This window comes from Octodon degus, unplaced genomic scaffold (assembly GCF_000260255.1).
Source record: "Octodon degus isolate 3935 unplaced genomic scaffold, OctDeg1.0 scaffold00014, whole genome shotgun sequence".
NCBI classification, from domain to species: Eukaryota; Metazoa; Chordata; class Mammalia; order Rodentia; family Octodontidae; genus Octodon; species Octodon degus.
In genome coordinates this window covers 15,326,134-15,352,829 of record NW_004524590.1, presented here as the reverse complement: position 1 = coordinate 15,352,829, position 26,696 = coordinate 15,326,134, and positions in this window count along the sequence as shown.

Genomic DNA, 26,696 nt, shown 5'->3' with positions numbered 1-26,696 from the left:
TGGCATGTGGTGCTGGGGGATTGAACCGCGGTCCCTGATGCTTTTGCTAAGCTTGTTCTAAGTAGGTGCTTTAGACCACTGAGCCATCTCTCCAGCCCCCTCTACCGGATCTTAAAAGCTTTAGTAATTATTTCTAGGCCACTTTGGTTAAATATGTCTTATTTGATGATATTTTTATCTTTCAAGTTGGGAAATTGTTATTTATGTTCTGTTAAAATATCATGGTAATTATTTTGCACATTTGTTCACATTTAATATAAACTTAAGATGTTTCATATTATTTGAGGTTTTGTTGTGACTACTTGTTTACATCTGGATAAATACTGACAGACATTTCTACTGAAGAAGTAAAAGTTGCCATTGCTCCCTTAACTTATGTATAAATTGACTAAAAGTTTCTAAGCTACAGAAACACACCAGCTTCCTTTCCTTGAGGTTGTTTTATATACCCATAGTAGAGGAAATATGTGATTCCATATAGATCTGTTAAACACAAATCATTATAATCAAGCAAAGCATAAATCGTATAAATTCTGTAAAATGTAAGAAAAGAATAAAATTGACTTTACTGTAAGATTTTGTTTTTTAAAAGATACCTCTCCCCTTTATTTATTTATTGTTTTGATCAATTTATCTAGCTGCGCTCTAAAAAGCTACCAGCTGCAAAGTAGAAAAGTCGATATACACAAAAATAAGAATGATTTCTAGAGAAATGAAACAAGTCTAAAAATAATGTATTCAGATAAAATGTTACTGTGTTTGAAAAACGGATATCTTTGAAATTTACTTTTTATATTTAAAAAGCAGAGTAAATAATGGATTTAAAACTCTACTAAATTGTTATTAAGATACAATTATAAATTATCAAACACAAATTTCCAGGCAACTCCACAAGGATGAAAAGATATTATAGAGTTATCCAAAGGAAGTGCTCTGGGAAGATATGTGAACAGCATTCACCGGGAGTACCTTAATTTATCTTAGTACATAGAAATGCTACTGCTGATGTATGAATTGACCATTATCTCCGATTATTTTATCTAGCTGTGATGATGAATTGATCTAGGCCGAGTACAATCACTCTTTCCGAAGTAAACCCTCATGAATCAGAGAGAGATAAGGTACTGTCTGATGCCAAGAAGTAGTGAGACAGAGAGCAATGTCTCAGAAATATCAGAGTAAAATGCTAGGTTCAGGTATGGCAGCAAAAGTAAACTAACAAATACTGATAGAATTAACACTTTTATAACCTGCAATCTCTTTAATGAAAACACTGTAGCTGAAATGTGCAAAGAATGATCTGCTGCGTTTCATTTATCAAACACCCATCTCTATTTCTCTAGTTCAGCAAGAATGGCAGCCATGGGACTGGCAATCATAATCCCAGGGCAGTGTCCTGCTGTGGCATGCAAAAGGTAAACTTATTTGTTCCCTGAGTAGTTAATACAAGTCTGATAATTTCGTTTCCACACAGAAGGCTATGAGGTTTTCAGAGCATGGCAGCATCCTTTAAATGCTTTACAGATACACTACAACTATGTAACTTGAAACTAAGGATGGTAGATTTGAGAAGAAACATACAATAGTAAATACTGGGAAAGAATTCATAGAAAAATAATTTCCCAGAAGATTCACAAAAACAAACAAGGGTCATATGCTTAGTAAGAAAATGGTATGCATTGTGCACAACCAGAACTGTAAATAATCCCAGAATAAACCTCAGAAAACTCAAGATAGGCCTTTTAGGAAGATACTAGAATGAATGTAGACATCCAGAAGGTCTGATTTAGCTTTAAAAGATTGCTACAGCCCAGAGCCTGTCTGCAAAAACTAGGAGAAGATTCTTCTTCTCTTTTGACTGTAATTATGTAAAGAAACCTCAATAAAATCCTTGGCTGACTCTTGAAATAAAATGCAGACTTCTAACAACCACACTTCACTTAATACAATCTTTGAAAAATAGATAAGAAAACTCACTAATAAACAAGTATCTCCCTATAATTATTATTATATACTCCTTTTTATTACTGAGAATTCATGCTATGGAAGGCAAATAATCTAGAGTTCTGACATTAAGAGTAAAGCTCCCTGTTTTTCAACCACAAAAACAAAAAGTGTGCATGACATGTGAAGAAAATTAAAGAGTTCTGAGAAAGCACAGACCCTATACTTAGGCTATTTTGGTGTATGAACCATGAAAAATGCCTAACAGGCACAAGAAACTAATGAAAAAGTCAGTAAATGAATAGGACTTTTTACATGCTAGTAATAAACTTGCTGAGAAGAAATTCTGAAATCAAGACCTGAAGTTTTGATTCAGTGATAAAAAACTTCGCTAACATGAGCAAGAGTCTGGCGTTGACCCCAGCAACATTTTAAGGAAAAGTAATCCTATTCCTGTCTCTTTTGTCTCTCTGTCTCTCTGTCTCTCTGTCTCTCTGTCTCTGTCTCTGTCTCTCTCTCTCTCTCTCTCTCTCTCTCTCTCTCTCTCTGTTTCTCTCTGTTTCTCTCTCTCTCTCTAACTGTATCCCATAAAATAAAAGATTTATACTATGAAAATTATAAAATACTGGTGAAGGAAATTATAGAGGACAAAAACCAAACTAAAATATATCCATGTTCCTATATCACAAGAATCAATTTTACTAATATGATTATACTACACAAAGACATCCATTAAATTTTCATCAAACAGCAATAGTTTTATACACAGACATAGAAACAACAATCCTAAAATTCATGTGGAAGCCCAGATGACTCTGAATTTTTAAAATAGTGCTGGGGTGTATGGTGTAAGTATTTGTGCAGTAATTTCAGAGGAAGTAAAATTCCTACCTTCAAAATATAATATAAAGCTACTGTTACTAAAACAACAAAGTGCTGACATCATATGCCGCATATAGAAATGGAATAAAACAGAGTCAAGAAATTAATCCACATTTATGTACTTAACTGATAATTGACAAAGGTGCAAGTAAGACTTTGCAATTCATAACACACCCTAAATTAATGGTGATGGAAGAATTGGATAAATAAGAGTGAAATTAATTCTGTTCCTCTCAACCTATGTAAAAAATAAATTCAAAATGTATGAAAGACACAAATGTTAAAGCTGGAACTATTAAAGTACCACAAAGAAATGAGTGTAAATACCAAGACAGTTTGGTGAACCTGTGACATGTGTGCCTGAAGGGAACACAGAGACCTCTGTCAGCACACAGGCCAGGTCATCTAAGCAGTCAAAGTCAAGTGTCAGACAGCACTCCTTTTTTCTTTCTTTCTAAACTAAAACCTCAATATTTAGGTTTAATTTAATTGTAATTTTGATTTTTTGTAATAAGTGGGGTTCTGGGTGCAGTTTAGTCATTTGATCTCGTCATTGCATTAGAACACTGTATGGTCAAAGAGCATTAGACAGAATGAACTCAAAAGACCGAGGCACCAAGAGGAAAAGCATACAAATAAGATTTTATTTTATTTATTAATATATTAATTTATTTATTTTTGGCTGAACCGGGGATTGAACTGAGGTCCTTGTGCTTGCTGGGGAAGTGCTTATTCTACTGAGCCATCTCCCCAGCCCACAAATAGATTTTATTGAAGTAAAAATCTTGCCCTAAGCAAAGAGACAACAAAATGAGAACAAAAATTTCATGAGAGAAAACATGTGAACACTATTCATCTGAAAGGGTAATCATATCTACAATATAAAAAGAACTCAAAACTGAGAGCATCAAAAATATATCATTTTTTAAATACGCTGATTAAAAAGGCATTGCTCAACAGTAAACATACAAATTGCCAACATACATGGCAGCTGATATTAAAGAAATGTAAATCAAAATGAAAATGAGGTGTCATTTTATCCCAATTATAATTTGTACATTGAAAAGTAAAGCAAAACCAAACAAAAACAAAAATAAAAAAAAAATCTGTGAGGGCATATAGAAATGGGGCTTTTATACACTATTAGAGAGAGTTTAATTTAGTATGTTCATTTTGGGAAACAGTATGGAAACTCTCCAAATATCTAAAAAAGAACTGTCATATTAAATAATTCTGCTAATTTTATGTTCAAAAGAGATGAAATTATTATGAAAAAAAAAAAGATCTTGCAATGCCGTATTTGTTTCAGCCTTATTCAGAAAGCCAAACTGGAATTATCCTAGGTGCTCTCGAGTAGATGAATAGAGAAAATGGGTAATATTTATACAGTGGAAAACTGTTCATCTATAAACAGTGAAATCTTATTTGAAGCTATATGATCTACCTAGAAATCATTATATTAAGTAAAATAAGACAAATACAATATGGTTTGAAACTAATAAATCAATCTTGTAGAGGATCATAATGAAATTCTGGCCAAGAGAGAATGGAAAATATAGAACAGGGAGGAGATAGTTAAAGGAAGGTCAATAAGGAGATCCAAAGCTTAGTACAAGAGAAAGAATTAAATTCTTTAGCGTGTTATGGTAATGTAGCATGGTGGGATAACAATATTTCAAAATGATTAGAAAAACAATTAATGATTACAGTGTGCACATGTTTAAACACTGAATTAATCTGTATATATTGTATATATGTGTTAAATTAACAAAATACATCCCCTTAATATGTGCATATTATGTCTAAATAAAAAAAAAATCCAGGGAGAGAGTATTGTAGCAAAATTTGCAATTATTTACAGCAAATTTCTGTCTCTCCATGGTAGAGAGTCCTGTAATCTGGAAAATAACATTTTGTCAAAGAGAAAACATAAAGGAAATTCCTGGGAATGAGGAATGAGCTGACAGAAAGATAACATTAAAGGTAAAGATAAATTAGGGAAATGAATGAAGTAGAGGCATTCACACCTACAACTTTTCTCTGGGATGGTTTCCATTGTGTCCCATAGATTCTGGTAGTTTGTAATGAATACATGGCCTGATTCTAGAAATATAAATCAAATTATAAAATGAACGTACATTGTACAATTTAAGTGTATAAATTCTGTTGGGTTTTTTTGCCATTGATTCCTAGGTAGATTACACTGTGATATGATAGCTTTCATAAGATACCCAAGTGGAATAAAAAGGAAATTTTATTTTATATTAATTAATTAATTTATTTATTTATCTATTTATTTGGTGCAACCAGGGTTTGAACTTGGATTCTTGCACTTGCCAGGGAAGCACTTATCCTCCTGAGTCATTTCCCCAGCGCCCTAAAAAGGAAAATTTAAAAAGGAAATTTTGATTTTGCTTTCTTTGGAGGGTCTGTATTCTCCACCTTGACTTTAGATGTTATCTCTTGGCTACCAGCAAAGATCCCTGGACCTCCTGAAGACTCATACAAGACAGTGCATTCAGATCATGCCTTAAACTGGACTTTTTAAATTTCATTGTGCAAATACATGTACACTCTTTCACATTTTACTGTGTGGCACATCATTGTAAGCTAATGTAAATTTTTATGGTTTGTATGTCTTACTTTAATTTTTTCTGATAAACTGATGCACCATATATATGATAAGGGTTTATACTGATAATATGTAAGAAACACAATTCTTTTGGGAAAATTCTCAGAAGGGGAATCGCTGGATTGTATGGAATTTTCAGTTGTACTTTTTTGAGGAGTCTCTACACTAAGCTCCATAACAGTTATGCCAGTCTACTTTCCCATCAGCCCTTTTACCTTGCAGCTTTTCTAATATTTGTTATTGGTTGATTTCTTTATGATAGCCGTTCTTTCTGAGTTGAGATGGTATCTCAATGTTGTTTTAATTTGCACTTCTCAAATGGTCAGTGATGTAGAACATTTTTTCATGTATTTATTCACCTTCTCCTCTCATCTCAGATGCCTACTTATGGATTGCATCCTTAAATTTTGGAGTCCTAGTGTTTGTGCACTCATGTTTATAGCAGCACAATTTGTGATAGTCAAATCTTGGAAACAACCAAAATGCCCATCACCTGAGGATATTTCTAAGCATGTGAAAAAGATGTAGTATTTTTATACAATGGTATGTTACTCAGCTATAATGAAAAACAAACTCAAAGCCTTTGGAGGTAAGTGGATGTAACTTGAGGCTATACTCATAAGTGGAATAAATCAGACTCACAAGGATAAATATTGTATTGTCTCCCTAGTGTTCTCTAGAACTTTTGAGTTCCCTAGAACTCAAAGAAGAAATAAAATCTGAAAAGTATAACAGACACAGTTAAAAGGAAAGAAAAATAGCTTAAGAATTTAAGAATGAAGAGAAAGAAAGGAGAAAAGTTAGGAAATAAGGTAGGAGCAAAACCATACATGTATATATATATAGAAGATGAACAAGGCCATAGTCCTAAGAATTTCCATCACATTTTTCTAAATAGCAAATAATGGGTAGAATTTTCACCTTGAACAACTCTAGACGTTGATATCTGTGAACTAAGCAACTACACTGAGGATAGCAATGTATAATACTAAAACCATGCTTGAAACAGCTGTCATCTTGGTCTTCTAATTGTGTAATATTTCTAAGCATGTGATTATATTCAGTCATGTGTCCTATCTTGCATAACTCTATCTGTTAATCTGAGCAACAGATTTGATGATAAAAATAGATAATGTATCAATTACTGTTATCAGATATTCCTGTTTTGAAATCTGACACATATGTATTTTTTATGTTACCCTGTTCCTGTATTTGCTTTTGTTTTTCCTCTTCAAAATAAAAGAAAATTATAAGAAAGGCTAAAGATGAATATAACTCATCACAAAAAAATGAAACTCAATAGTCAGACTATACTCCAATCAAAGAGTGGAGAAGCATCTAAAATTATTTTTCTCAAAAGACATAAAATTGTAAACTGGTCTGTGAAAAACTGGACCACCAAAAGGCCACTTCATCCATAGTCCAAGTGGTCCCATCTACTAGAAACAATGGGACAGTCATCCATATCATCTACATAAGACTGACTTTGTAAACACATGGAATGTGATGGTTACAGAACTATGGAGGTTTTCACCAAGATTTCAAAGGAAGGCCTAAGAAATCAACAATACATGACAGAGGTGAAGTCCCTTGCAGATATCCTATGAGGGACACTGCAAAAGCAGTAAGACTAAAGCAAAAGTTACAGTGGAGATGAAGTGATGTTATAGATGCCACAAACAATGAATGTATACCAAGAAAAACTATAGACAATTATGAGAGCCTGCCTAAGAAGTCCAGTAAGATGCAGCTGGCAAAAACTTTCTGTTAGGGGAAGTCCTTTGGTACTCTAATGTTACTAGCATGTATCCAATATTCTAGACATGGAGCTACAGGTATCAGTGTCTACTCTACTCTGTTTCCATCTACTACAGTCAAAACTCTGTTTATTTTCCTAATCCTCTGTTATAGCTGTGGTTTTCTTTCCCCAAAGCCTCATGTACCCTTTTCAAGGGTAACTGTATCTACAGTGAATGATTTTGAGATTAGGTGTCTGTTGCTTGGATCAAGGTTATATGATTAGTAAATTTGTCCACTGTTTGCTTTGGCCTTGCTCTGAGTATGGATAAGGGGAAGGTCTACTGTGGGTGTGAGTGCTACCCGTTGTAAGGGTATGAGGCCTAGAAAGAATAGAAGTAACAGAAAAGGGCTGCTGTTGGCCACTAGCTGCTTCTGTGGCTTCCTGCATTTCATGCCATAAAATGTTTTATTCTGCTTTTTTGTTGTTGTTGTTTACCTGCAAAAATCCTCTGGTATACAGTCCTGCTTTGGGAACAGTCAACTATGAGCTACAAACAGAGATATATTAAAACTTTACCTCTTTAACTTTGTTTTTTATATTTTATATTCTTTTTTCATAATTTTATTGATAAGCAAATAGCAATGAGACAGTTTCAAATCAAATCGCTAGGACAGTTTCAATAACTAACATACTGCATACGTTCTTCATAGTGGTTAATTGCTGTACAAGATGTGGACTTGATATCCTATTTACAAACACCACTGGAACAAATCATTCTATTCATTAACAGAATGTAACTATATATCTATCCTAACCACTTTGAATACACAGTTTGTTTTCTTTTTTATGAGCAGAATATATTTATTGAGAGAAAGACTCTTTAACTTTGGATAACAGGCATTTTGTCTCATATGAAAAATGTATCTAACATGCACACCTTTTTGAAATACAAATGCCTTATCTGTACCATTGGATCTTGAGATAATTTAACTTGTTTGATTTTTACAGGATCCCAAGATAGTGGTGCAGCTCAATTTTTAATTTTCAGAGGCAACTTTTGCCTTGAACTTTTTAACAATGGTCACAGTTAAGATGTTAGCACTTCTTAAGGATGAACTAAAAGTATTTTACTTTATAAGGTGACCATGATTCCTTAGGGACAAAAAAAGAGAACTTACGGTTTGGATCTAAAATTATCCCTGTCTCAGTTACTTTACTCTCATTGCTGGGACAAAATACCTACCAAACAAAATTAAGGAAGGAAAGATTCATTCAGCTCACAGTCAGTGGAGGTTTCAGTCCATAATCAGCTGGTCCCAAGGTAGAGTGGCACATTACAGAGAGCATCACTTCATGGTTTAAGAAAACAGCTAAGAGCAAAATCAAAATGGGATGAGCAGCAGCTGTGGCAACTAGCAAGCCTCTCTCAATTCCTTATATTGTATTCAGGCTATCTACCCCAGGGGCAGGTGTAGCACTCTCATCCATAATCCAAGCATTGGAATTAATAGCAAACTCTCTGCCTCTCTCTCTCTCTCTCTCTCTCTCTCTCTCTCTCTCTCTCTGTCTCTCTCTCTCTCTCTCTCCTTCTTGGATGTAATGGAGCAAGCATCTTTCCTTTGCATAACTATCTCTTGTGGTATTTCTGTTTTGTCTCACACATAAAGCAATGGAGCCAGTCAAATAAATATGAAAATCCCTGAAACCATGATCCAAAACAAACCTTTCCTCTATGCAGTTCATTTTAAGTATTTTAGCAGAATAGCAAAATTCAAACTAATACAAAATGTCAATACAATCCCAGAATTATGCATTTATATATAATTGGGCATTTTCAGACAACATTTACTTGCAGAACATGTGATTACATTGTAACTATTCTCTAATCCTTGATCACCTTTGTATTTTTCAGATATATTTTAGTCTGTTATTTATTTAACATATTAAGGTAATTGTTATGTGTCAGATACTGAGCCAGGGATTACAGATATATATTATACTAAGAGCAGGACATATTGACATTCCTTCTTTTGCAATATATGATATATGATATATGATATATATACATATATTGAACAAAATAAAAGCATAAATATGATTGAATCAAATTTTTCACATAAATATTTTGAGACAAGTCTAGCTACACAGTTCAGGCTGTCCTTGAACACACTATGTAGTCCAGACAGATTCCATGGTCATCCTCTCAAGTACCTGGATCACAGGAATGGTAATTTCTTTAACATAGATGTATGCAATAAAGTGTTTTTTCAAGCAGAATTTTTTTGTTCATATAATAAAACTACTTTGGGAGGATGCTATATATGGGTAAGTCTTAAAGAGATGCTCATGTAAATACAGAGTTCAAGTAGTATAATAATATATGCTTAGGAAATGCCTATTACAAAGATCAAAAGACACACAAAAAGAAATCCAGGCCCTAGTATGTGATAGATGAGCAAATATATTTAAAAGAGCAGGACGCACAGACTTTTTACAATCTTGTGGGACAATGAAAATTTTCAAATATTTTAATGACAGTATAGGATAACTCAAAACTATTTTATAGATGTCAATATTATCTAAATTACTTTAGAAAAATAGCATTGGCTGACGTATTAGAAATGAAAGCAAAAAATTTGAATTTGCATTTCTTTTTGATCTGACAGTGGCATGACTAAAAAGTTAACAATGTAGATTGTTACCTATGAAATATATGATGATCATAGAAGCCAAAAGAATTGTCAAAGTAATACATTTAGGATATGGTAGACATGGTAAAGAAATGAATAAGAGATCTCTGCTAATGAAAGTGAAGGTCATGAGACATATTTTCACCAAATTAGGTTTTAAATGTTTTCACTCAGTAAATGACAATTTGCCTGTTGACTACATAAATCTGAAATTATTAAGCAGATATAGAAAGGAAAAAAATATACTTTCAAATCATTGTTTATGGATACTATTTAAAACTGTAAAATGAGATCAAAGCATCAAGGTAACTGAATTAGTATAAGAGGGAAGAGAGGTAAAATATCTCAGATTCTTTAATAGTCACTGAATGAGCAAAGGAGACTCAAAAGAAAATCACATATAAAAGGAAAATGAGGAAAAGATAATGCCAGTAAAAATAAAAGATTGTTTCAGGAAAAAAGAAAAATAAAATATGCTTAATATTTTGAGAAGAATAAGAGCTTGATAAAGGCAAGTCATAAAATGGTAAAATCACTGTTTCAGTTGTGTGTTTAGCTGAACTTATAAGTCCAGAGAACTTATAAACATATAAATGTACAGAAATACTTGAGATTCCCATTCACAAACTGTGGAAATGCCATCTAGAACACTATTGTTTCCAGAGACTGTATTATGTTATTTTTTAAAAGTCTCTTCATTCATTCAACACACACTTGCTGTCTTCAGTGAGGTTCCCCATTGCTGACACACCATTCATGACTTCTGCGACTTAAGAGAGAAGTCTGCCTTACACTACAATTGCAGTGAACTCAGTTTATTACTGTTTGGCTCCAAAGCAGAAATAGCTTTGCAGAAGTGGTAGAAAATTGTTCATACTGTGTAAGCCCAAAAGTAAAGAGGAAGAAGGAGGGGTTAGCACACAAGAATATACCCTTCCAGGTCGTATCCATTCACCCACCTCCAAACATATTCCACTGCCTAACAGCACATTCATCTCTGAATTCATCAATTGAGTACTGCACTGAAGACTAGAACATACCATAATCTAGTCACTTTCCGGAAGCCCATCTCTGAATACATGAGACTTGGAAGGGAAGAGCATTTTAGATGTACACCATAACATTGACTACCTGACTTATTAGTAAGACCTAGAAAGCAGGAAAAACAACTGGGGATTTCTCATACACTTGTTCACATATATTTCAGTACTAAGGAAAGAGCCCTGGGCCTCACACATAATAAGCAAGCATGCTACCACAGATCACACCACATTCCCATTTAAACTGTTTTGAGAAAATGTTTTGCTGAGTTGCCTGGATTGAAATTGAACACGTGATGTCGCTGCCTTCTGAGTAGCTAGGATCATTAGCATACATTTCCACCATGCTCAGCCTCATAACTTAACTTTGAATTTTAAAGTGGGATGTAGCATTATTCCAGGTATTTACATTAGTAGATATCTATATTATGCTTTTTTCTAATTATGAAGTATCTATTGCATGTTAAACCCATCTATTTCTAGAGATTTAAAATGATTAACAATGCCCACACCTAAACAGAGGAGAAAAGTGAAGTGCTATCACTTAGTAGAGATTTCGTCTCAAGCTTGTGTACACTGAACTTTATTTTGCAACCTGTATTTCCACTCATTTGTTTATACTCTGCATTTTGAATTGCTTAATATAAATGTAACATTTAAACTCATTATCATTTTAACAAGAAGATATATTTTGGGTTTAATTGAAATAATGTCTGACACAAAACACAAATTCAATTTTCTTTTTAAATTACCAGCTCGATGCTTACTTGGATATTTAAGTTCCTATAACACTCTTACTATCACTGAGCAATACTGATAAAATTCAACTCTGGAATTGTGCTGGTTACAGAAGTGGCAGGAGAGTCATGTTCATCTTAGGAAGTGTTTATTGGAATTATTCCATGAATAGATGGATGAATTCTAAAATTCAGTTAATTGAAATGCTATTAATGCATTAAGGACATAGAAAACTGACTGAATCACTTATTAGTTACTGTAGTTATTAAACTGATGGTAATTTTCTAAGAGTGGGTGGTGTTTCCATAGCTATATGTAATGTTTTACTAAAGAGATTTCCTAATTATATATTTAGCAACCATAAAAAATTAATTACCTGTTAAAGCACTTAAGTCCTATTGCTTTACTCTTAAAATGTCTCAGTGTTTGTTATACCTCTTCTTTGCATAAAGTCTAAGACACAATATGCAATAAAATATAATAAAAATTATAAAATCACATGGAATAAGTACACTATACTTTTTTTTTTTTTTTTTTTTTTTTTTTTTTTGCGGAACCGGGGATTGAACTCAGATCCTTGCATTTGCTGGTCAAGCGCTTATTCCACTGAGCCATCTCCCTGGCCCCAGTACACTATACTTTTCCATCAGCATTTCTGACTTAAGAACAGAATATCATATCATGTTGAACAAAAAATGATTTCAATTTAATAATAAAAGCTCACAAAGAGTAAAAAAGACAATTCAGACATGCTGCAACAATTGATAATAGTAAGAAAAATAATAACCGTGAAAATAACTTAAAGGTCATGGCTGTCCAAATACCTCAACAGATTAAAGCAACTGCTTAGGCAAATGCAAGGGCCAGGAGTTCGATCCCTGGGCCTGTCATGCCAGCCCGGCCCTGGAGTATGCTGAGACTGCGATTGAGACTGGAGGTGGTGGAGAGCAACTGTAATCCCAGCATTTGGGCAGCTGTAAACAGGAGGATCACTACAAGTCCTATCTATACAGTGAGACCCTGTACACCCTGTCTTAAATCAAACCATAAAAAAGGAAAGAAAGAAAAGAAGTTAAAGGTAGAAGTTAAAAGGAAAATTGATGTAGTTAAGGAATTAAATCATTGAGAGAAAATCGAATCTGCAGAGAAAGGCTATGGGTAATTCCAGTGAATATAGATAACATAGACAACCAGAAATGAGATTAACATTAATGAAACAGAAGTTATCCATTTGTTCTATAGAGAAATAAGTAAAAGAAATAAAATAAAACATTGTGAAACATTAGCTTCCCTTAAAATACAGATTTATACATGTAAGGTCATATGTTCTAGCAAACATAAAATATCTCCACTGAAATATGTTTTATTAAACGATTTTTTAAAATGAAACTATTACCAGAAAAAATAAGTCCAATACAGATAGAAAGAGAAAACCATTCTGCTCAGATTTCCATAGGGCATATTAGAAGTCCAGAAAAAAACTTGAGTTAATCAAGTTCTCACTGCATAAATTTTCTGCCTTGCCAAATTACTATTTTAATTATAAGACCAGGCATCTGTATATAACATGAAGAAAATCAGGAAACATAAAACTACCAAGAACTGACTCTACTGCGATGGGCAGCACCTGGATGGAGTCACTGACCCCAGCAGCCAGTGGGGCCCAGTGTGTCCACTACACTTTAGTGGGACACACATGGGAGGAGTTGCAGAGCCCAGCAGCCAGTGGGGCCCAGTGGGTCCACTTTAATGGAGCAAAGCCAGATGGAGCCTGCCATAGCAGCTAAATGTAAGCAAAGGCCCTCCTGGTCGAGTCCGAGGTTGGTAGATCTAGACCTGGTTAGCTGAGGCAAATTATTAGGCCAGGTGGGGCCCAGACTGAAACCCAGAACTCCAGGAGCATCCTCGCAGCACATAGGTGGCAGCAGATAACTGGAGTGAACTGTCTGCTTTAAAGATGCCATGTACCTGAAGGGGAGGTGCCCAGATAGAACTCAGGGGAACTAACTTAAATACAAGTTCCTAACTTAAGTACTGCTTTTTTATACAGCTACAATGTTTGCTCTCATAGTCTAAAGTACAAACTCATTAGTTACAAAAGTTTCTCAGTTTCAAAATTTAGCTGTTATTAGTGCTGTTGTAAGTAAAAATCCATTTTTGCCTTACCCAACATGATGCTCTTTGGGTAATAATATTGGAAGATGCTTGGGTAATAATCTCACCAAATCCAAATACTGAGAGGAGAGTGCCAAATGGAAACCAATATCTAACTCTCAAACACTTGATAAGGCAGAATTTTGGGACGCACAAAAAACAAGAGTCTCTGACACAAGAGAGATACTTAAATAATTCTTTACTGAGAGGCCAAGATGGCAGTGGGACAGTAACCTGCTATCGAACTTTAATAAAAATATATTGCAGAAATCAAAATTAAGAGTTCTCACTGAAAGAGAAAATGACAAAAAGGAGCAAATTCTCAGGATAAGAGTTCACCCAAACCAATCCTGGAGACATCAGCATAGAAGAAATTGGAAGCCACACATCTGAAATCTCTGAAATAATAACAACGGAAGTAAAGAAACAAAGGCAGAAGAGTATAGTAGAAATCAGATCAGAAATAATTTCTCAGATTTAAAAAAAAGAAATTTTCACTATAAGCAAAGAATTACTAAGCAATTCAAAAGAAGACAGTGGTTTAATAAAAAGTGGAACACAATACAAAAATGATGGAAACTGTCAATGACCAATATAGGAAAGAAATAGAATGCATGAAGCAGATTAAAAAACATATAAACAAATTTAAAAACTGCATTAAAAGTTGGCAAAATCATGTGAATGAGAGTGCATATAGTTTCCGACCTTGACATTGATGCAGCTAGTGAAACATAGAAAGTAAGAAAAGATCTCTTAAAAACTGCTGAGATCCAGAGCTGGCCAAATAGTGCCAGCAAGCAGGCAAAGGGGCTGGGGGCTTGGTCCTGGGCCTGCTCTGCCCACCCTGCCCCCAGGGTGCACTGAGAAGTCAATTGAGCCTAGGCGAGGTGGTGCAGGCCTATAATCCCAGCACATGGGAGGCTGTAAACAGAACAGCTATGAGTCCGATGTAATAGTGAGATCCTAAACATCCTGTAGACCCTTCCCAAAAATACAGAAGAAAAAAAAAAAAAAAAAAAGAAAGAAAGAAAATCCAACGATATGGTATATACAAGAAACAGAAAAGAATTTCATAAAGAAATTAATGGGCTCAAAATCAAAGGCTAGAAAACAATTCTAGTGATTGATGATATAGAGTGTGCCTAAGGAGAGTCACATGGAAAGAAAACATTCTCTCAGGCTTTCCCAGAGAGCATATTGGCAAAGTAATGACTATGACTCATCCACATGGTTGACACTGACAAAGATCTACAATCTGAGGTACAGAATCTCAGGAAAAATCCTCAGGGGACTTTTCACTGACCTTAGCAAACCCAAAAGCTCCAACTCTTGCTGCATAGGTCTTGCTTTATCTTGGTCTTAACCATCCAGCAGAAAAGTATAAAACCAAAGTATAAGAAATAAAGCCATGTTGTTATGTTGAGCTGTAGGGGACTCAGGTCAACAATTTCTGACACTGCCAGTCATGTGGAAGACCCAATACTATTATGGACTACTGGACTCTTATAGAATACTTTGCTGAGTTAACACACCTATAATATTCAAATGATGGAGCTAAACAAAAAAAGGGGATACAGATGAATGTCCATTTTGTATCTGTGTATTTAAAATGGTTAGGATAGATATATAGTTACATTTTCTTAACAGAGGGATTTGTTATAATAGTGTTTGTAAATAGGATATCATGTCTGCATCTTGTACAGCAAATAACCACTAGGAAGAATTAATGCAATGTGTTAGTTATTGAAACTGTCCTACCAAAAAGAAGAGAAAGAGAGAGAGAAAGAAAAAAAATATTTCTACATGCTTCAGAAGCTCAGAAAACATTAAGGGTAGCTATTCTTTTCACAGACAACTTGAGCTTCATGCCAAGAATTATCAAAAAAAGATAAAGAATGTCGCTACATACTGGTTGGGGAAAAAGTCCAAGAGGAAGATAAAAGAATCATAAATATGTATACATCAAATATGGGAGCACCTCACTGTATAAGACAAACTTTAATTGACATGAAAAATCTGAAAACCGTTGAAAATACACTTTCAGACCATGAAGCATCACTGCAACTAGTGAAAAGTTAAGAAGAGATCTCTAAAAACAACTTGGGTGCGGGAGAAAACAATTCAAAATTTGTATGATGCAACGATGAATAACATAAGACTAACAGGCATCAGTGAGTAAGAAAGAGTCACTGCAAGAGATATAAAAAGAATATGGGCAGAAGTAATAGCTGAAAACTTCCCAAATATGGGAAAACATTCTGACATTCAGGTAACTGAAGAATATGGAACTCCAAATATCATCATACCAATTAAAAACATATCCAGACATATAATAATCAAAAATTTAGCAGAGAAACAGTACACTAAAAGCCACCGGAGAAAAGAAACAGATCACATTTAAAAGAAAACCCATTGGAGTAATGGCAGATTTCTCTTCACAAACCATCAAGTCAAGAAGAGTATAGAGCAAAGTACTTCACGTCTTGTAAGAAAATAAATTCCAACCCAGACTGATATTTCTGGAAAACTCAAATTTAATGGAGAATGAAATACCTCCACGATAAAGAACAACTAAAGATTTTCATGATGACAAATCCAACCCTCCACAGACTACTGAAAAATACTCTAGAGAGGTATCAAAATGACCTCAACTCCATGAATGAGAGTGGAAAGAACCCACCAAATAGGACAAACAATTAAACACACGAGAAAAGAGGTATAAAACAACAGTCTTTCAATTATTCTTTTTAAATAGCTGCAAAATATTTCCATCAGCATACTCTACAAATAGACTTCTCCTGCCCTGTATGGATCATGATTCTGTCCAGGTCTACAAGGGTGGATATCAAGGAAATAGCAATATCTCAGTCCCACAAGTGACACCTGGCCACCAGTAAGCGTCATGGTCACTGTCTAGGTCCACCACATACTAGAACTTTGTGCCATATCCTATCACCAAACTATTAGAAGTGCTGGTCATATATTTGCCATTCCAGAATTTTTGCTGTTGTTTATTCTTAGTAATTCTTTACTATAATGAAAATATTTCCATAGTTGATATTTTGGTATACATTAACTTAATCAGATACTGTGTAAATACTCTGAATTCATCACAAATTCATTCATAAATACACTACATTCTAGCCTCTTAGACTCACAATTTGATGTTAACTTTTGAATATTATTTTGGACTGTTTAATTTAATTTTGAATCAATTATTTTTTAATTAATTTCCTGAAATTGTTTAAATTTTTGTTTTATGATTTATACTATTTCTTTGACTTATAATGCACTTATAAGACATGGTATGATATTTTCTCCTAGTATTACGAACTTTAGAAAGTGTATTTCCATTTTCCATTGACTTTTTTTTTGACATCAGTCATTTTTATTTTAAAGAAAAAAAAATAAAATCAATGGTACAAAATCTCAAAACAAGATTTTAGGAGAGTAACAATGGCTAGTACATTGTGTATTGTCACTGCCAAAGTAGTTTCTCATATTACAAGATATAGGCAAGAAATAATAAATAAACAACATAGGTACAAAACTATGTGTTTTTTTTAAGTCAACAGAAAATGGAAATATACTTTTTAAAGTTTCTAATACTAGGAGAGGATATCATACAATGTCTTTTAAATAAATTGTAAGTCAAAGATACAGTATAAATCTTAGAACAAAAATTAGGATTAAATAATATTCAGAAAATTAAATGTTTCCAAACAATTGAACTCAGAAAAAGTTTTCATGATAGCAAAGAAGTACTAAGAGTAAAACATAAGATAAATACTGGAATGGCAAGTAAATGACCAGCACTTCTAACAGTTTGATGATAGGATATTGCACAAAGTTCTAGTGTGTTGTGGACATGTATAATGGCCATGACAGTTACTGGTGGCTAGGCGTCATTCCATTGACTTTATATTAGTTCTTCTTTGTGATTTGCACACAGAGACTCACAAAAATACTCATGAAAAAATTGCATATAACCTGACATAAAATTGATACTATTTTGTGTAAATCTTCAATGACCTTTTAAATGGGTTTGTCTAGTGTTATATTTTACATAGTCCTACATAACTAGCATTTTGAGAGCTGTTTATTCTTTATACAAGACCATACAGATACTTCTTATGCCTTCTGGATTATGGTCTTTGTTATTTTCTGTATGTTACATCTGGAAGTATTAGAATATTTTGAGTTTCTGTAACTGGAAAATATTTTACTTTTACTTTTCAAAGATATGTTTCCTAAGTATAAAATTCAATGAGGACAGGTCTTTTTTTTTCAGTCCTTTGAGTAAATAAGTCTAGTTTCTTATCCACTTGTTCTTTTTTTTCTAATGTGGAATAAGATGTTATTTAATTTTGTTCTTCCTTAACTAATATTTTTATTGATATATATGCTTCAATGATTTTTTCTTTACAGTTAGTTTTGGAAAATTTCACTTTTGTGCATCTTGATATAATTTTATTCATATTTCTTGTGCAAAAGGTTCATTATGCTTGGAAATGTAGTACTATTATTTTAACTAAATTCAGTTATTTTAAATATTTAAATATTTATTGCCTATCTACTTCTACTTTAAGAATTTTAATTATATGAATATATGTTTCTTAACTTTGGCTCAGAGAGAACTATTATATGACAGATCTGTAAGCTCTTCTTCATGTTTGTTTTAGACAATTTTTATTGTTATATTCATTTATGTTTGTAAGTTTTTTTACAATGTGCAATCTATTATTAATCTCATATTATACATTTATTTCAGAAATATTTTTATAAAATTCACTCTGTCTATATCTTATCTTTCAAATTTCAATATTTGTCTACAATTTGCTATATAACTATTATTGATTTTTAATAAAGTTAATATTAAAAAAAATATAGGAAAATCAGTATAACAATCTTAACAGGGAACTAAACTCTCACTTATCTCAAAAAGACAGGTCAAGCAGACAAAACTTTAGAAAAAAAGGAGCAGAACTGAACCAGATCTTTGAAAGAAATGAAATGGAAATATACAGTGTGTTCGACACAGCAATGGCTGAGTACACATTCTTTCCAGCTGCTCATGGGAAGGTTTCTAAAATAGACCATGTATTAGTGCATAGATCATGCTGAAGTATATGTAAGAAGACACAAATTATCCCATATGTATTATCTGACCACAGTGTAATAAAACTAGAAATTAATAATAAAAGTAACTGAGAAAGTCCATAAACATATGAAAATCAACACCCTCCTCAGTAACCAATACGTTACAAATGAAATTAAATAAGAAATCATAGACCTACAATACAACAATGATTAAAGCACAATTTACTGGAATTTGTTGAATACAAGGAAAGCAGTCCTCAGACGGTAACTTACAGCGCTGAACTCAAAAATTAAGAAAACAGAGTGAGAAAAATTAAATAGCCTAATACAGCACCTCAAGCTTCTAGCAAAAGAAGAGAAAACCAAGCCCAAAGCCCAAAGACAGGAGGAAATTATAAAGATTAGAGCAGAAATTAAAGCAATTGAGACATAGAAAAGAGTACAAATAATTAATAAATCAAAAAGATGGTTCTTTGAAAGATTAAATAAAAAAGTATGAAAAGTATGAAATTACTTAAGATCCTATAGGAATTCAGAATCAACAATAGCTATTTTGAAATCCTTTATTTACACAGAATCAAAGACAGATTCCTACCTAGGTACTAATTGTGAAACTGATTCAAAAAGATGTAAAAACCCTGAATAAACCAATATTAGCCAATGAATATGAAAATGTAATAAAAATAAATCTTACGTACAAAGAAAAGCCCAGGTCCTGATGAATTCAATGAAATTAAAGAGGAAATAATTCTCCCAAAATCATTCCTAGAGTCAAGTATTACACCGATAGCAAAAATCACAGAAAGATTAGTCCAAAAAAGCGAGCCTTACAAGATAATCTCCCTCATGAACATAGATGCAAAAATCCTCAATAAAATTCTAGTAAGTAGAATACAGCAAATCATCAAAAAGATTGTATACCACAACAGGTAGAATTTCTTCCAGGAATACCAGGAAGTTTTGACATATGCAAATCCTAATTTTAATACACTATGTTAATAGAACCAAAATAAGAAAAAAAATCTCAATAGATGTAGACAAGGCTTTTGAAAAAGTCTCATACTCATTCATGATCAAAGCCCCACAAATATTGCAATAGTTGGCCTACACCTCAATCTGATAAAAGCCATCTACAACAAAACAACAGCCAACATAATTCTCAATGGGAAAAAACACAAAGCTTTTACTTTCAAATAAGGTATAGAAAAATGATGTTCTCTATCTTCATTGCTGTTCAACGTATTTCTGGAATCATTAGCTTGAGGCACTGGACAAGACAGGGAAATAAAAGGAAGAAGAATAGATAAAGAAGAAATTAAGCTATCATTATTTGCAGATGACATGATACTTGACTTAGAAGACAAAGAAAGCTTTGAAAAGAAGTTCTTAGAATTAAAAAACAAATTCAATAGCATAGCAGTGTTCAAACACAGTAATGAAAAATGATTAGCATTGCTGAAAATAAGGAGCTAAAAATCCTTGCTCTACACAGAGAACAAACTCACTGAGAGAGAAATTTGAGAAACAATACCCTTTACAATGACAGGCAAAATTAAAATATTTATGAATTAATCTTTCAAAGGAATTAAAAGACCTATGTAATGAAAATTAAAATACTCTAAATAAAGAAGTCAAGAAAGATTTCTGAATGGAAAGATAAGGCTGGGTAGATAGCTCAGTGGAATAATTGCTTGCCTGGCAAGTACAAGGTCCTGAGTTCAATCCCTGGTACCACCATAAATAAATAAATAAATAAATAAATAAATAAATAAATAAATAAAAAATGGAAAGACATTCCTTGCTCTTCGATAGAAAAAAAAACAACATTGTGAAAATTGCCATGCTACCCACATTTCACGCAAATTTAATTCAAACCTTATTAAAATACCATTGACACATCTCACAGAGCTACAGAAAATATTATTAAATTTTATTTTGAGCCAGAAAAGAACTAGACTAGCAAAGGCAATACTGGACAACAAAGGCAAGGCAGGAGGCATTAAAATCCCTGATTTGAAATTATACTACAAAGCTACTGTGATTAAATCAACATGGTGGTAGAAGAAAACAGGTCTGAGGATCAATGGAATAGATTAGAAGATGCAGATACAACTACAAACACACTCAGCCAAATTATTTTGACAAACTGGCTGAACATGTACACTGGAAGAAAGAGAGAATCTTTAACAAAAATGCTGAAAAACTGATTCTCCACATGGTGAAAACTAAAACTAGGATTTGGGTCTATCTCTCTGCACTAAACTAGAGTCAAGATGGATTAAAGTTCTAAAGCACAAAATCTCCTGGAAAAGAAATCTTGAAGGCATAGGGGGAGACAGATTTCATGAAGAAAAACAAGCTTCATGGGAAGTACTTCAAAAAAATCAATAGCCAGAAGATGGTACCTTATCTTATTGAGAAATTTCTGGATGTCCAAAGAAATCATTAATCAAGTGAAAAGACAATCCAAAATAGGGAAAATATCTGAAGAAATAATTACTCAGACAAAGGTCTTCTATCTAGAATATAAAAAGAAATAAACAAAATATATGTCCCCAATATTCAAAGACCCAATCCAAATTTAGGCATCTGAGATGAATACACAGTTCTCAGAGGAAGAAATACAAGTGTCAAATAAATACATACAAAAAATGTTCTACAGCAATGGTCACTCTATAAATGCAAATTAAAGCAACATTGAGATGCCTTCTCCAGAAAGAATACCTTATCATACAGAAATCAACTAATAACAGATGCTAGAGAGGCTGTGGTGAAAAAGGAACACTTCTCCACTGTGTGAATGCAGACTTGTATAATCACTATGGAAATTAGTGTGGAGACTCCTGAAGAAACAAGGACTGTAGATCCCATTCAATCCCTTTCTTCTCCAGGATATTTTCCGAAAAGAATTGAAAACATCATACTGTAGTGTTATATGTTCATCTTCATTTGTAGCAGCACAATTTGCCTTAGCCATATTTGAAACAATGAAAATGTCCATCAACTGAGAAATGGATTAAAAAACATTGGTATTTTTGCTGTTTTCTTCTTCTTCCAGTTTCAGGTGCTTGGCAGCTGCAGTTCACAGTGCATCTATGCCCAAGTCCAAGAACCACACCACGCACAACCAGTCCTGAAAATGGCATTGAAATGGCATCAAGAATCCTTGGTCACAAAGATGTGAATCCTTGTAGGGAGTAGATCCCAACTTCTTTAGGAACATGCGTTTTGCCAAGAAACACAACAAGGGCTTCAAAAAGATGCAAGTAAACAAAGCCAAGGCCATAAATGTGTAAGCTGAGGCTATTCAGGCCTACATCGAGCCCAAGGAGGTCAAGCCCAAGATCATTCCAAAGGGCATAAACCGCAGGCTCTCTCAACTTACCTATATTTCCCACCCCAAGCTTGGGAAGCATATCCATGCCCTCAGTGTCAAGGGTCATAGGCCTTGCCAACCAAAGGCCCAGGCCCCAGCCAAGGTCCAAGCTCCAGCTTCTGCTCCAGGTCATGCTCCCAAATTTGCCCAGGCCCCTGTGAAGGCTCCACAGTCAAAACCTCTTATTTGTTGATGTTGAAACAGAAGGACTGGTCTGACACCTGAGGTACCACTTGTGAGGGGCTGGTGTCCTCTGTGCTCTTTATACAAATAAACCTGAGGCCAGATTTTAAAATGTGGTATTTTTATATAATGCAATATTACTTAGCTATAAAGAAAAACTTATAAGACTTTATAGGTAACTAAACGTAACTAGAGGAAATACTCATTAGTGAAATGAATCAGATCCACATGTGTAAATCTTGTATTGTTTCTCTAGTGTAAGAACTTGAAAGAAGAAATAAAACCTGAAAAGTATAATGGATACAGTAAAATAAAATAAAGTTTAATTTAAGGATTAAACAATGAAGTTGAGAGAAATGAGAAATGATAGAAAAAATGAAGGTGGAAATCATGCAAGTATATATACAGGATGTCTGAAATGACTGCACTAATAATTACCATCATTTTATTGAAAGTAGCAGTTAATATGGAGAACTGCCAACTTGACTAAGTTTGTATGCTGATATTTAATATATAAGCAACTACATCAAGGATAGCAATGTGTAACAATGTGTAACACAAAAGCTATGCTTTAACACCTCTCATCTTGGTCTTCTAAATGTGTACTGTTTCTAATGTCTTATCAATTATTATTATACCCTCATTAAAACAAATTTCAAAAAAACACAAGAAAAATATTAAGATTTCTTGAAAGCAAGAGGTAATGTTCAATAATTTGTCCAATCTTACATAACAATCTGTAAATCAAAGCGACAGATTTGATGATAAAAAATAGATAATATAACAACCTTTTTTTTTCCTTTTTTAGCTCAGTCCTTCTTGGAGGCTGGGCTGGTGCAGCCTGTGCTGCCAGGGATCGAACTGCAGTCCACTGCACTTGCCTAAGCAGGCACATTATACTACTGAGTTATCTTGCCAGCCTGGCAACCATTGTTCATTAGCTATTTTTGTTTTGAAAAATCTGTAACATATTTGTTGTTGTAAGTTACCCTGTTAGTGTCTTTGCTTCTGCTATTTGTTATTGTCATTAAGTTTTACTCTTCAACATAAAATAAAATAAAAACGAGAATTATCTGTTATATATTTTCTTAAAGTTAAGAGTTTCATGGTAAAGGTGTTAGCCATTTAAAGTTAAGGACTTGCTCATAAAAAGTTCAAAGAAGCAAAAATGAAATGGCTCATGGTGCAAAGGTAAGAAGAAGAATCAGGATATCAATATCTTTAATTCCAGAGCAAGGAAGAGAAAATTAGTGTTTAATATTGAAATTATTTTATTAAAAACCTGTAAATCATTTTATAATTTCACATCAGAGTTTTAAGTCTTTATATTTTATGGGAGGTATCTAATACACTCAATTTACTCAAGATTTTTATTGTACCTTTTAGTTTGGGTGAAATTAAAGTTCTATTTAAAGTTCTGTCTGCATAGTAAATTATGCTTGTAACTTATAGATTTTTAGAGTCAATAATGCAATGTAAGATGATGTCTTCCTTTTGATTCTGTCCCTTATAAATGTATTCAATATACTGTTTTTGCAGCAAAAAAGAAATCTTTAAATAACTGCCTGTGTGGGTGTCTGTGAAGAAAAATATACATTTATGTGTCCCTTTCTAGAACAAGTAAATTAATTCAATATTTTAAAACCTTCAATAATCTAGACAAAATTTCAAAGACTTTGCTTCAATCCTTACACCCTACTTAACCATTAACTTGGCCATAATAAAAAAAAAAAACTCTCATAAACTGTGTGTAAAATTTGTCTGTGTCTATTTTGATTCTATTGCCTTTCTGCCCAGCTCAAAGTTTACATCAGATTATTACGTAAACTCCTAGTGACAAGACTGGAGAATGTAAGAGATAAGTACTGTGTATCATTTTCACAATTGGAAAGGGAAAGTAGAGTTCCTTTAATATCATTTTTAGAGCCCTTTCAATACTGCCAACTCTATATTGAGAATTATGTACAAAAATATAATCCATACACTTTCTGTCATATAATACAAAACTACTACATAATAAATGCATAATCATAATAGAATATAATAATCAATTTTAATTTATTCACTTAAGACATAATTATTAGGTTTTATTATATATAAAACAAAGTACCTTATTATAAATGGCAGAGGCTCACATCAGAGGGAACATTAACTGACATCAATAAGGACTTAGAGAAATGTTAGATACATATATTCATGTATTACAGAGCAAATTCTTACCTATAGACTCCCAGGAAGATAACAGAATTGTAAACAACAGAGTAACAGACCTCAAGATTTGGAGTTTACATTCTGGAATATAGTAATGTGCAGAATAAAAAGAGGAATTAAGGACCAACAAAGATTTGCAATGAGAATTAAAGCTCATGGAGAAAGTAAAATAAGTGAGCATAATGAAGAAGAAAGAATGCAATATGGTACTCTGTCTCTCTGTGCCTTTTCTCATACTGTGAGACAAGGGGATGGAACCTCCAGGTCCACAGTGACTATAGGCAGCCCTAGTCGCCTCTATGTAGAAATGCACCAATGGAATGAAGTGCTGGACACAGCACCATGGCATGTAGTGATTTACTCGGTTTTAGATGTCCAACGAAGAGGGCACTTGGCCAATAACCATTTAGGAGAGGGGCCAATTGAGGTGGGAAGTGAAAATAGACGCGGGCAGGTTCCCAGGGTGAGGTGGATTTCAGTTAAACTTAGCAGGCAGTTTGTGGAAGATCAACAACTCAGATTACAGCCTCATAGAAGCAAGGTGGACCTTTAATGCCCCTAAAGGAGCAGGCTTGATGTTATTGTCCAATGCCAATCTACAAATTTTCCACTGGTACATATAACATGCTTAAGTAAATTAAAAGGAATTGAGGTTTCTTCACCTATACTATTAGTCCAAAATACAAAGAAATTAGAAACCAAGGAAAAAGAGACCACAAGATCTTCATAAACGTATGGAAATTAAATCGTATCCTGCTGAACAGCCAATGGGTCACAATTGCATTGATAGAATAAATTAGACAGTTTCTACAGCTACATGATAGTTCAATAAAACATGTTGGATCTTATGGGATACAATGAAAGGAGTCTTATAAGGGTAATATTAAGCAGTGAATTACCATATCAGAAAAATTAGAGTGAGCTCAAATAATGTTGACATTCAAGTTACTAGGAAAAGAACAAAAAAGATTATCACTTATATGAGGGATGAAATTATAAAGATAAGAACAGACATTAATGAAATAGAGACTAAAATATCAACACAATTAGTCAAGGAGCTGAAAGGTTGATTCTTTGAAAGATTAAATAAAATTGGCAAACACTTAGCCAACTTTATCAAAAGAAGAAAGAGAAGACTCAAGAAAATACAGTTAACAATCAAAAGTGTGAAATTGTAAAGATTCTGCAGATCCAAAAAATCATTAATATCCACTTCAAGAACAAGTATTTTAGGATGACACAGACCACAGAAGAAATGGACAGATTTCTACATATATATCAATTATTGTGTATCAAGATATAAAAATTCTAAATAACCCAATATTATTCAGTGCAGTTCAAGATGTAATTAAAACACCAAAAAACAAAGAAAAACCCATGTGGCTGGGGGCATAGCTTGCTGGGCTAAGTACCTGACAAGCACAAAGACTCGGGTTTGATCCCCTGGGTAGCATTCCCTGCCAGCCCTGCACCATGCCCACCACTGAAACCGGGCATGGTGGCACAAGCCCGTATTTCCAGTCCTGGGGATCCTGAGACATGAACAGTGTTATGAATCTGAGCTGCATAGCAAGACCCTGTACCAAATAAATAAATAAATAAATAAATCCTTTCCTGGATATACTTATTGCTGAATTTTACAAAAAAACTTTAGAAAATATATAATTCTACTCCTCCTCAAATCTTTAATGAAAATTAGAAAGAAAAACAATACTCCCAAGTCATTCCTGGAAGCAAACTTTTGCCTGATATTAAACAAAAAATATCCAACAGCCACAAAAGGAACCTTGAACACAGACACAAACCTCCTTAGTAAGATAATGGCAAATAGAAAGCAACAAATCATCAAGATCATAAATTATGACAAGGAAGATTCATCCCAGGATGCAAGAATGTTTCAACATATATGATTCAATGCATATAATATACCTCATTAAAAGAATCAAGGGCAAGAACCATATAATAATCTCATTAGATACAGAAAAATCTTTTTTTTTTTTTTTTT